Here is a 13,183-nt window from a genome sequence, read left to right as displayed (position 1 = left end):
GTGCTTCCCCCTGCGCCAGCTCTAAATTAGCTGCTGAGTGCCAACGCAGCCGTTCTTGCACCATGGTACAAGGATGACTGCGTTGAGGGGGAAATTGTTTTTGTGCAGGAAGGGACACCTTCCTGGCCAAAAGAAAAATCTTCAATGGTGATTTGCTCTTACTTCTATGTGTGCTGCAGAATGCAGCACACATAGAAAGAGAAAAAACGAGGAGAAATGAAAACATTTCTCCTCAGTGCGCCACTCTAACGATACCCCTGGGATGGCGTTGGATTTTGGCGCTGACGCAGATTTACGACAACTCCTACATCTGGAGCAGCATCAAAATGCTATGGTGTTGCTGTGGCACACTCACAGCAACACCCATTGCACGCCCCTTCCAGGGAAAGCGCTGCGTGCTAAGGTGCCGTATTTACAAGGTGGTGTTAAGCCACAAAAAGTGGCTGAACGCCATCTTGTAAATACCGCGCAGTGCATAGTGCCACCGGGGCGTCACTGAAAGTGATGCTCCGTTGGCGATTGGGCCTTGTAAGTCTGGCATCTTATTTGCTCAAGGTGTGTGTTCTTGGTCAGGGCAGGAAAGCTTTTTTCGCTCTCATACCTTCCTTCCTTGGCTGGCTTGAATGCGGTAGGCTCAGGCTTCAATGCAAAGGTCAAACAGTGAGCAACTGACTGACATAAACTGGCGCAACTCCTCTTGGTGAGCTGTGACAGATGCCCCAGGAGCGTAGTACCTCATAATGGTGAGGGATAGACACAGTCTCTTTTATCTCAGCTTGCCTTTCAGCTGAGTCAGGAAATGCAAATACTGGGAAAAAGCCCAGCAACTTGCTGTTTTTGCTTGGCTTCGAACCAGGGACCTTTCGCATGTGAGGTGCGCATGATAACCACTACACAAACAGACACACTTGCCGGCTTGCTTCATGTGGCTATGCATTGTACTGGAACCACCACACTATGGAAACAGACACACCTGCTTGCTTTATGTGGCTCTGCATTGGACTGGGATGCAAGGACTGAGGGCCAATGTTCATGACGCTCAAAGTTGAGCCTTCCGGAACACGATCTCTTGCCTTGGAAGAAAGGAACTGGCATCACTTTCATTCCAAGAGGTGATTTCAGAACTGGACTCGAAATTACCATGGAGAAGCACTGTGCATTTAATGTTCCTATGAGCACTGCTGCTCCAGCACAGAAAAGCAGTTGCAAAGAAATCTTGCATACCTTCATGATGCTGAACCGTCTCAACGCAGGTATAAAGCATGTATTGCATTGCAACATGACAACTTACAAGAGTGAAAAGCAGAAATACTCCTGTTTAAAACACAGACTGAACCTATAAAGGTAAGGGTTTGTCTGGGATTTGAACCAAGGTCCTCTCACACCCGAAGCGAGAATCATACCCCTATACCAACTAGACTGCTGCTGCAGAGGCATTTGAAACATCTTCTGAAGCGTCTTTCAGAAAAGCAGGGCCATTCGGAGGCTCTCTCTCTAAGCGTGCCATAGCAATTGATGTTTTCTGTCAAGGATTTTTTGTTTGTCTCTAGCAAGGAAAGAGGTAGTCAAGATGCCCTGTGCCAGTGAGCTGAACTAGGGCACTGATGTGAAAAGCAGACCCTTTCTGGTAGTTGTAACCCTCTGCAAGTCCTGGACCCTTGCACCTTAGACTTCCAGACCAGAAGCACTGAAGGGCCTGCTAGCTCTTGAGCCAGAGAAGCATGCCTCTTGGATTCAAGCACACTTGCTCGCTCAGCGCTCGATCAGGCTTGATCAGGCGAGATTTATAGTAGTGGCTCATAGGCCTGAAACACTCACCTGGGAGACGCGGGGTGGCTGATTTCCCGGAATGGCCCTTGATGGGGAAATCACCTCCTTTCCCCCGCCTCATTTCAGAATTGTGTGCAAGTCGCAAGACAGTGTTCAGGGGTTCATGGGTACTGCCTACTCCCAGCTGCCTCTCTGTCTTCTTCATGTAAATTGCAAGTCACGAGGAGGCACCATTGCCAATATGCTCCGCCCACCTAACCAAGAAACCCAGTTTGAGCTTGTCTGCCTGTGTTGTTGCAGGGGCAGTGTCTTCTTTGCCCAAAAGGTGGCAGGAGAGACTCACTTCAAACTATAGAATCAACTGCTTAAGTAGAAACCAGCATGGTAGTTACTGTCATAAAGTGCAGCTCTAACAGAAGGTGTGCCTGAGATGCCCCTTCCAGTAATACACAGAATTTTGATTGAGGGCCCAGCTGATGGGATGGTGGATTTCTCCTCACATGCCACAGCAGCTTCCAAAGATAGTGGTGTGAGGAGCTGGCTGTGCAAGCAGAGCAAGATTTAAGGGAAGAAAACACACCTGTTAGGAGTGGGATTTGAACCCACGCCTCCATGAAGAAACCAGAAGGCTCAGCTTCACTGAAGATCAAGCTCTCTTGAGTCTGGCACCTTAGACCACTCGGCCATCCTGACAGCCGAAACATTATGCAGGTCTGACTCTTCAGTCTGCACTTGTTGATGCTGCCGCTTGCAATGTTCCTATCAAAGTCACAGCTTTAAAGGCCCCACAATATAACATGGCCAAGAAAAAAAAAAAAAACAGAACAAGAAACAAGGCACATGCACGACCACCGAGGGATGCAGATAACTTTTTATCGTCCTGCAATAGTAAAGCACATTTTACACAGGTCACAAGTTTTTAAAGGTCATTTCTGTCAAAGTGTGCATTGAGAGAGACTGAGGTTTTAGTGAGCAAACACAAAAGCTACTGCTGCCCAGTGTCCAACCGGGGACCTTTTGCGTGTGAGGCAAATGTGATAACCACCACACTACAGAAACAAGCTTGCTGGCATGACTGAAGGAGCACAGTTCCCCTCATATGTTTGCCCGATTTCCTCTATACTTGATCAGCAGTTGCTCAGAATGCGAGGGGTAAGTGTGAAAATTGCACCGGTGTCAGCCAGCATGCATACACTCAGACGTCCTGAAAAGTCACAGCTGCGGGCAGAGACAGACAAATATCTGATGCCTAAATGCCAGGAACGCAAGCCTGTGAAATCATCACACAGGGCGCACTGAGAGCAAGCAGGAAGGAAGCCAAGGCATTGTAATCCATTTTTCGCCTGAGGCAAAAAATATGTTTTGCGCAACAATGCTTCGAGTGGAATGAGAAATGTTGAGGGGTTGTGTATTTTGAGCAGGATTTGATTGTTTTCCGCTAAAATGGGCTCGTCTGGGATTTGAACCCGGGACCTCTCGCACCCGAAGCGAGAATCATACCCCTAGACCAACAAGCCTGTGCACAGAAGCGCTACGGCTCCCACCCTGCTCCGAGGGTTGGTGGCAGAGAGTGGGAGACTACATCCCAAAGCAAGAAACGCCACATGGTGCTCTCTTCTGCAGTATGACTAGAGTCATTTGCATGGTCGTCATCGAACATGACATAAAAAGCCTCTATCCTTTAGACATTTTGTCCCAGATGTACAAGAAAATGACTGAGCGCGACGCTGTGCCAAATTTGCAAGCCCCACGCTCCGTCATTTTCAAAATGCAGGGAAGCGCCGTATTTAGTAGAATACAGCGCACCCCTTTGCTTCCCCCTGTGCCAGCTCTAAATTAGTTGCTGAGCGCCAACGCAGCCGTTCTTGCACCAGGGTACAAGGATGACTGCGTTGAGGGGGAAATTGTTTTTGTGCAGGAAGGGACACCTTCCTGGCCAAAAGAAAAATCTTCAATGGTGATTTGCTCTTACTTCTATGTGTGCTGCAGAATGCAGCACACATAGAAAGAGAAAAAACGAGGAGAAATGAAAACCTTTCTCCTCAGTGCGCCACTCTAACGATACCCCTGGGATGGCGTTGGATTTTGGCGCTGACGCAGATTTACGACAACTCCTAAATCTGGAGCAGCATCAAAATGCTATGGTGTTGCTGTGGCACACTCACAGCAACACCCATTGCACGCCCCTTCCAGGGAAAGCGCTGAATGCTAATGTGCCGTATTTACAAGGTGGTGTTAAGCCACAAAAAGTGGCTGAACGCCATCTTGTAAATACCGCGCAGTGCATAGTGCCACCGGGGCGTCACTAAAAGTGATGCTCCGTTGGCGATTGGGCCTTGTAAGTCTGGCACCTTATTTGCTCAAGGTGTGTGTTCTTGGTGAGGGCAGGAAAGCTATTTTCGCTCTCATACCTTCCTTCCTTGGCTGGCTTGAATGCAGTAGGCTCAGGCTTCAATGCAAAGGTCAAACAGTGAGCAACTGACTGACGTGAGCTGGCGCAACTCCTCTTGGTGAGATGTGACAGATGCCCCAGGAGCGTAGTACCTCACGATGGTGAGGGATAGACACAGTCTCTTTTATCTCAGCTTGCCTGTCAGCTGAGTCAGGAAATGCAAATACTGGGAAAAAGCCCAGCGACTTGCTGTTTTTGCTTGGTTTCGAACCAGGGACCTTTCGCATGTGAGGTGCACATGATAACCACTACACTACACAAACAGACACATTTGCCGGCTTGCTTCATGTGGCTATGCATTGTACTGGAACCACCACACTATGGAAACAGACACACCTGCTTGCTTTATGTGGCTCTGCATTGGACTGGGATGCAAGGACTGAGGGCCAATGTTCATGACGCTCAAAGCTGAGCCTTCCGGAACACGATCTCTTGCCTTGAAAGAAAGGAACTGGCATCACTTTCATTCCAAGAGGTGATTTCAGAACTGGACCCGAAATTACCATGGAGAAGCACTGTGCATTTAATGTTCCTATGAGCACTGCTGCTCCAGCACAGAAAAGCAGTTGCAAAGAAATATCGCATACCTTCATGATGCTGAACCGTCTCAACGCAGGTATAAAGCATGTATTGCATTGCAACATGACAACTTACAAGAGTGAAAAGCAGAAATACTCCTGTTTAAAACACAGACTGAACCTATAAAGGTAAGGGTTTGTCTGAGATTTGAACCAAGGTCCTCTCACACCCGAAGCGAGAATCATACCCCTATACCAACTAGACTGCTGCTGCAGAGGCATTTGAAACATCTTCTGAAGCGTCTTTCAGAAAAGCAGGGCCATTCGGAGGCTCTCTCTCTAAGCGTGCCATAGCAATTGATGTTTTCTGTCAAGGATTTTTAGTTTGTCTCTAGCAAGGAAAGAGGTAGTCAAGATGCCCTGTGCCAGTGAGCTGAACTAGGGCACTGATGTGAAAAGCAGACCCTTTCTTGTAGTTGTAACCCTCTGCAAGTCCGGGACCCTTGCACCTTAGACTTCCAGACCAGAAGCACTGAAGGGCCTGCTAGCTCTTGAGCCAAAGAAGCATGCCTCTTGGATTCAAGCACACTTGCTCGCTCAGCGCTCGATCAGGCAAGATTTATAGTAGTGGCTCATAGGCCTGAAACACTCACCTGGGAGACGCGGGGTGGCTGATTTCCCGGAATGGCCCTTGATGGGGAAATCACCTCCTTTCCCCCGCCTCATTTCAGAATTGTGTGCAAGTCGCAAGACAGTGTTCAGGGGTTCATGGGTACTGCCTACTCCCAGCTGCCTCTCTGTCTTCTTCATGTAAATTGCAAGTCACGAGGAAGCACCATTGCCAATATGCTCCGCCCACCTAACCAAGAAACCCAGTTTGAGCTTGTCTCCCTGTGTTGTTGCAAGGTCAGTGTCTTCTTTGCCCAAAAGGTGGCAGGAGAGACTCACTTCAAACGATAGAATCAACTGCTTAAGTAGAAACCAGCATGGTAGTTACTGTCATAAAGTGCAGCTCTAACAGAAGGTGTGCCTGAGATGCCCCTTCCCGTAATACACAGAATTTTGATTGAGGGCCCAGCCGATGGGTTGGTGGATTTTTCCTCACATGCCACAGCAGCTTCCAAAGATAGTGGTGTGAGGAGCTGGCTCTGCAAGCAGAGCAAGATTTAAGGGAAGAAAACACACCTGTTAGGAGTGGGATTTGAACCCACGCATCCATGAAGAGACCAGAAGGCTCAGCTTCACTGAAGATCAAGCTCTCTTGAGTCTGGCACCTTCGACCACTCGGCCATCCTGACAGCCAAAACAGTATGCAGGTCTGACTCTTCAGTCTGCACTTGTTGATGCTGCCGCTTGCAATGTTCCTATCAAAGTCACAGCTTTAAAGGCCCCACAATATAACATGGCCAAGAAAAAAAAAAAAACAGAACAAGAAACAAGGCACATGCACGACCACCGAGGGATACAGATAACTTTTTATCGTCCTGCAATAGTAAAGCACATTTTACACAGGTCACAAGTTTTTAAAGGTCATTTCTGTCTAAGTGTGCATTGAGAGAGACTGAGGTTTTAGTGAGCAAACACAAAAGCTACTGCTGCCCAGTGTCGAACAAGGGACCTTTTGCTTGTGAGGCAAATGTGATAACCACTACACTACAGAAACAAGCTTGCTGGCTTGACTGAAGGAGCACAGTTCCCCTCATATGTTTGCCTGATTTCCTCTATACTTGATCAGCAGTTTCTCAGAATGCGAGGGGTAAGTGTGAAAATTGCAGCGGTGTCAGCCAGCATGCATACACTCAGACGTCCTGAAAAGTCACAGCTGCGGGCAGAGACAGACAAATATCTGATGCCTAAATGCCAGGAACGCAAGCCTGTGAAATTATTACACAGGGCGCACTGAGAGCAAGCAGGAAGGAAGCCAAGACATTGTAATCCATTTTTCGCCTGAGGCAAAAAATATGTTTTGCGCAACAATGCTTCGAGTGGAATGAGAAATGTTGCGGGGTTGTGTATTTTGAGCAGGATTTGATTGTTTTCCGCTAAAATTGGCTCGTCCGGGATTTGAACCCGGGACCTCTCGCACCCAAAGCGAGAATCATACCCCTAGACCAACGAGCCGGGGCACAGAAGCGCTACGGCTCCCACCCTGCTACGAGGGTTGGTGGCAGAGAGTGGGAGACTACATCCCAAAGCAAGAAACGCCACATGGTGCTCTCATCTGCAGTATGACTAGAGTCATTTGCATGGTCGTCATCGAACATGACATAAAAAGCCTCTATCCTTTAGACATTTTGTCCCAGATTTACAAGAAAATGACTGAGCGCGACGCTGTGCCAAATTTGCAAGCCCCTCGCTCCGTCATTTTCAAAATGCAGGGAAGCGCCGTATTTAGTAGAATACAGCGCACCCCTGTGCTTCCCCCTGCGCCAGCTCTAAATTAGCTGCTGAGCGCCAACGCAGCCGTTCTTGCACCATGGTACAAGGATGACTGCGTTGAGGGGGAAATTGTTTTTGTGCAGGAAGGGACACCTTCCTGGCCAAAAGAAAAATCTTCAATGGTGATTTGTTCTTACTTCTATGTGTGCTGCAGAATGCAGCACACATAGAAAGAGAAAAAACGATGAGAAATGAAAACATTTCTCCTCAGTGCGCCACTCTAACGATACCCCTGGGATGGCGTTGGATTTTGGCGCTGACGCAGATTTACGACAACTCCTAAATCTGGAGCAGCATCAAAATGCTATGGTGTTGCTGTGGCACACTCACAGCAACACCCATTGCACGCCCCTTCCAGGGAAAGCGCTGAATGCTAAGGTGCCGTATTTACAGGATGGTGTTAAGCCACAAAAAGTGGCTGAACGCCATCTTGTAAATACCGCGCAGTGCATAGTGCCACCGGGGCGTCACTAAAAGTGAAGCTCCGTTGGCGATTGGGCCTTGTAAGTCTGGCACCTTATTTGCTCAAGATGTGTGTTCTTGGTGAGGGCAGGAAAGCTATTTTCGCTCTCATACCTTCCTTCCTTGGCTGGCTTGAATGCGGTAGGCTCAGGCTTCAATGCAAAGGTCAAACAGTGAGCAACTGACTGACGTAAGCTGGCGCAACTCCTCTTGGTGAGCTGTGACAGATGCCCCAGGAGCGTAGTACCTCACGATGGTGAGGGATAGACACAGTCTCTTTTATCTCAGCCTGCCTGTCAGCTGAGTCAGGAAATGCAAATACTGGGAAAAAGCCCAGCGACTTGCTGTATTTGCTTGGCTTCGAACCAGGGACCTTTTGCATGTGAGGTGCGCATGATAACCACTACACTACACAAACAGACAAACTTGCCAGCTTGCTTCATGTGGCTATGCATTGTACTGGAACCACCACACTATGGAAACAGACACACCTGCTTGCTTTATGTGGCTCTGCATTGGACTGGGATGCAAGGACTGAGTGCCAATGTTCATGACGCTCAAAGCTGAGCCTTCCGGAACACGATCTCTTGCCTTGGAAGAAAGGAACTGGCATCACTTTCATTCCAAGAGGTGATTTCAGAACTGGACCCGAAATTACCATGGAGAAGCACTGTGCATTTAATGTTCCTATGAGCACTGCTGCTCCAGCACAGAAAAGCAGTTGCAAAGAAATCTCGCATACCTTCATGATGCTGAACCGTCTCAACGCAGGTATAAAGCATGTATTGCATTGCAACATGACATCTTACAAGAGTGAAAAGCAGAAATACTCCTGTTTAAAACACAGACTGAACCTATAAAGGTAAGGGTTTGTCTGGGATTTGAACCAAGGTCCTCTCACACCCGAAGCGAGAATCATACCCCTATACCAACTAGACTGCTGCTGCAGAGGCATTTGAAACATCTTCTGAAGCGTCTTTCAGAAAAGCAGGGCCATTTGGAGGCTCTCTCTCTAAGCGTGCCATAGCAATTGATGTTTTCTGTCAAGGATTTTTTGTTTGTCTCTAGCAAGGAAAGAGGCAGTCAAGATGCCCTGTGCCAGTGAGCTGAACTAGGGCACTGATGTGAAAAGCAGACCCTTTCTGGTAGTTGTAACCCTCTGCAAGTCCTGGACCCTTGCATCTTAGACTTCCAGACCAGAAGCACTGAAGGGCCTGCTAGCTCTTGAGCCAGAGAAGCATGCCTCTTGGATTCAAGCACACTTGCTTGCTCAGGGCTCGATCAGGCGAGATTTATAGTAGTGGCTCATAGGCCTGAAACACTCACCTGGGAGACGCGGGTGGCTGATTTCCCGGAATGGCCCTTGATGGGGAAATCACCTCCTTTCCCCGCCTCATTTCAGAAATGTGTGCAAGTCGCAAGACAGTGTTCAGGGGTTCATGGGTACTGCCTACTCCCAGCTGCCTCTCTGTCTTCTTCATGTAAATTGCAAGTCACGAGGAGGCACCATTGCCAATATGCTCCGCCCACCTAACCAAGAAACCCAGTTTGAGCTTGTCTGCCTGTGTTGTTGCAGGGGCAGTGTCTTCTTTGCCCAAAAGGTGGCAGGAGAGACTCACTTCAAACGATAGAATCAACTGCTTAAGTAGAAACCAGCATGGTAGTTACTGTCATAAAGTGCAGCTCTAACAGAAGGTGTGCCTGAGATGCCCCTTCCAGTAATACACAGAATTTTGATTGAGGGCCCAGCCGATGGGTTGGTGGATTTCTCCTCACATGCCACAGCAGCTTCCAAAGATAGTGGTGTGAGGAGCTGGCTGTGCAAGCAGAGCAAGATTTAAGGTAAAAAAACACACCTGTTAGGAGTGGGATTTGAACCCACGGCTCCATGAAGAGACCAGAAGGCTCAGCTTCACTGAAGATCAAGCTCTCTTGAGTCTGGCACCTTAGACCACTCGGCCATCCTGACAGCCAAAACTTTGTGCAGGTCTGACTCTTCAGTCTGCACTTGTTGATGCTGCCGCTTGCAATGTTCCTATCAAAGTCACAGCTTTAAAGGCCCCACAATATAACATGGCCAAAAAAAGAAGAAAAAAACAGAACAAGAAACAAGGCACATGCACGACCACCGAGGGATGCAGATAACTTTTTATCGTCCTGCAATAGTAAAGCACATTTTACACAGGTCACAAGTTTTTAAAGGTCATTTCTGTCTAAGTGTGCATTGAGAGAGACTGAGGTTTTAGTGAGCAAACACAAAAGCTACTGCTGCCCAGTGTCGAACCGGGGACCTTTTGCGTGTGAGGCAAATGTGATAACCACTACACTACAGAAACAAGCTTGCTGGCTTGACTGAAGGAGCACAGTTCCCCTCATATGTTTGCCCGATTTCCTCTATACTTGATCAGCAGTTGCTCAGAATGCGAGGGGTAAGTGTGAAAATTGCAGCGGTGTCAGCCAGCATGCATACACTCAGACGTCTTGAAAAGTCACAGCTGCGGGCAGAGACAGACAAATATCTGATGCCTAAATGCCAGGAACGCAAGCCTGTGAAATCATCACACAGGGCGCACTGAGAGCAAGCAGGAAGGAAGCCAAGGCATTGTAATCCATTTTTCGCCTGAGGCAAAAAATATGTTTTGCGCAACAATGCTTCGAGTGGAATGAGAAATGTTGAGGGGTTGTGTATTTTGAGCAGGATTTGATTGTTTTCCGCTAAAATGGGCTCGTCCGGGATTTGAACCCGGGACCTCTCACACCCGAAGCGAGAATCATACCCCTAGACCAACGAGCCTGGGCACAGAAGTACTACGGCTCCCACCCTGCTCCGAGCGTTGGTGGCAGAGAGTGGGAGACTACATCCCAAAGCAAGAAACACCACATGGTGCTCTCTTCTGCAGTATGACTAGAGTCATTTGCATGGTCGTCATCAAACATGACATAAAAAGCCTCTATCCTTTAGACATTTTGTCCCAGATTTACAAGAAAATGACTGAGCGCGACGCTGTGCCAAATTTGCAAGCCCCACGCTCCGTCATTTTCAAAATGCAGGGAAGCGCCGTATTTAGTAGAATACAGCGCACCCCTGTGCTTCCCCCTGCGCCAGCTCAAAATTAGCTGCTGAGCGCCAACGCAGCCGTTCTTGCACCATGGTACAAGGATGACTGCGTTGAGGGGGAAATTGTTTTTGTGCAGGAAGGGATACCTTCCTGGCCCAAAGAAAAATCTTCAATGGTGATTTGCTCTTACTTCTATGTGTGCTGCAGAATGCAGCACACATAGAAAGAGAAAAAACGAGGAGAAATGAAAACATTTCTCCTCAGTGCGCCACTCTAACGATACCCCTGGGATGGCGTTGGATTTTGGTGCTGACGCAGATTTACGACAACTCCTAAATCTGGAGCAGCATCAAAATGCTATGGTGTTGCTGTGGCACACTCACAGCAACACCCATTGCACGCCCCTTCCAGGGAAAGCGCTGAATGCTAAGGTGCCGTATTTACAAGGTGGTGTTAAGCCACAAAAAGTGGCTGAACGCCATCTTGTAAATACCGCGCAGTGCATAGTGCCACCGGGGCATCACTAAAAGTGATGCTCCGTTGGCGATTGGGCCTTGTAAGTCTGGCACCTTATTTGCTCAAGGTGTGTGTTCTTGGTGAGGGCAGGAAAGCTATTTTCGCTCTCATACCTTCCTTCCTTGGCTGGCTTGAATGCGGTAGGCTCAGGCTTCAATGCAAAGGTCAAACAGTGAGCAACTGATGACGCAGAAATGAAGGTTTTACATTTATTAGCGCATAAACGTAGTGCCGCAATAATCAAGTGTGACTTTAACCGAACTAATAAAGATTGTACGGGGACAAATGTGCCCTCAGAGTAGTTCGCCAACATTTATAAGCGTGCTTTATATAACGTGATGTATTAGAATTGTACTAATCTGACATAACCGTAAACGTGTGCCATGATTTGCTTGTTTGAAATGTTTTAACTTAGCATAACTTTAGTGGAGGCTTCGGCCTAGTTGCCTTGTCTCACGGTTTAGATGCTCGTGTTTTTCTAATGTGCTAATAAAACGTGTATTCCTGCTTGAAGCTGTACTTTTCCAGTGAGATCGGTTCACATGCTTATCTTTAAGGTTTCGTGCCAGCCTGGCATCTTCTTCTTTGCTCCAAGGTCAATCTGCAGGTGCAGACAATGGAAGCTCTGAAAGTGAGTTAATTGGTAAAATATGTTGCAACTTACGTTCCCGACTCCAAGGATAATGTATGCCTAGGTAGAAGCTTGTGAATTGTTGTTTTTGATTGGACAATTTGAAGCCAACCTATGAACCCTCCAATGGAAGACCCTACTGGACTTGAACTGTTGTTTATTTAAACCCGGTGCACAAGAAGAAAGCAGCCATTAGCCATTAGCCATCGGACATTAGCCATTCCATTTCAGCCATTATGGCCCATCTTGCCGACCTCGTCATTTTGCCATCTTCTTCGATGCCAATTGATGTTCGACGCCATTTTGAATGAGACTTTGATGCTTTCTCTAATCGAGAGAAAGAGACTTTAAGTAATTCTCGCCCTAGAGACTTTAACTTTGATCTGCCCCTTTGCATAAAGTAGTAGTTTTGTCCTTTTATCTTGCCGCTGTGAGGCAATTGCCCCGTACACCCTGCCCCCTTTGCCCCGTCCCATGCAGATCGAAACCGGTACCTGTGAGACGAAGACTTCCTTGAATGCTGATTGAATTTGGTAAATATGAAAGGAAAATGTACAATTGCATTGTGTTTTTTTTTAGGTAACCAACTGCTGATTTTTGATAAGAGCCCTAGTTAGGAGTTTTCCAAATCAATGTTGCTAAATTGTTTTTGCATGAAGTCCCACATGCAGATGCTAATTTGAGGTTAGATGAGGATTCATTTGTTGCACGATGCAATTTGAGACCTTGTTATGCTGACTAATGTATGCAATTAGCTCATTACAGATTTTAGTTTTAGCGGTTTGCGTTGCTATTATCGAATGCATTGTTATTCAAATGCTGCATAGATTGCATCTTTTCCGCCGTTATGGACAGCTATTAATGTTCATTTACATATATCATTTGGTGTTGAGACACATTTATATTGTGCTAGCTTTGTTAATATAGGGAAATAAATTCATTAACTTTGAATGAACTGGTGTGGTTATTCATGGCCGAAAGGTCATGGTTCGCCGAAATGTTTTCTGGATTAATTGTGAAGTGTTATGTTGATCAGGGCATTGCTTATGTTCGTTATTGATTATTGATTAGATTAAATTGACTAATCTCGGGTGAAGAGAGCCCCACTTGGTAAAAAGATTCATTGACCCAAGAGCGTCCAAATACAGGTAATTTATTAGTACGGAACGCTCTATCAGTAGATGGTAGCAGAGGACGGTTTCGCCCTTTGGGACCCCACTCGAGAGGTAATGGTTTCGACTTTTGGGACCCCACTCGAGAGGTAATGGTTTCGCCCTTTGGGACCCCACTCGAGAGGTAACGGTTTCGCCCTTTGGGACCCCGCTCGAGAGGTAAC

The 13,183-nt window shown here is 47.3% G+C and overlaps 3 non-coding genes across 3 annotated transcripts; all 3 read right to left on the bottom strand.

The window, feature by feature from the left end:
• Window positions 1-3,215: 3,215 nt before the first annotated feature.
• On the bottom strand, window positions 3,216-3,287 carry TRNAP-CGG (transfer RNA proline (anticodon CGG)). Its single transcript has one exon. It is a non-coding gene; the product is annotated as a tRNA-Pro (tRNA).
• A 3,502-nt stretch (window positions 3,288-6,789) lies between these two features.
• Window positions 6,790-6,861, bottom strand: TRNAP-UGG (transfer RNA proline (anticodon UGG)). The gene has a single exon. It is a non-coding gene; the product is annotated as a tRNA-Pro (tRNA).
• Window positions 6,862-10,363: 3,502 nt separating this feature from the next.
• On the bottom strand, window positions 10,364-10,435 carry TRNAP-CGG (transfer RNA proline (anticodon CGG)). The gene has a single exon. It is a non-coding gene; the product is annotated as a tRNA-Pro (tRNA).
• Between the last annotated feature and the right edge of the window lie 2,748 nt (window positions 10,436-13,183).

The sequence above is a fragment of the Pleurodeles waltl genome, unplaced genomic scaffold (genome assembly GCF_031143425.1).
Source record: "Pleurodeles waltl isolate 20211129_DDA unplaced genomic scaffold, aPleWal1.hap1.20221129 scaffold_91, whole genome shotgun sequence".
NCBI lineage: Eukaryota > Metazoa > Chordata > Amphibia > Caudata > Salamandridae > Pleurodeles > Pleurodeles waltl.
Note: the sequence above shows the minus strand (reverse complement) of the source record. Positions and strands in the feature narration are given on the sequence as shown.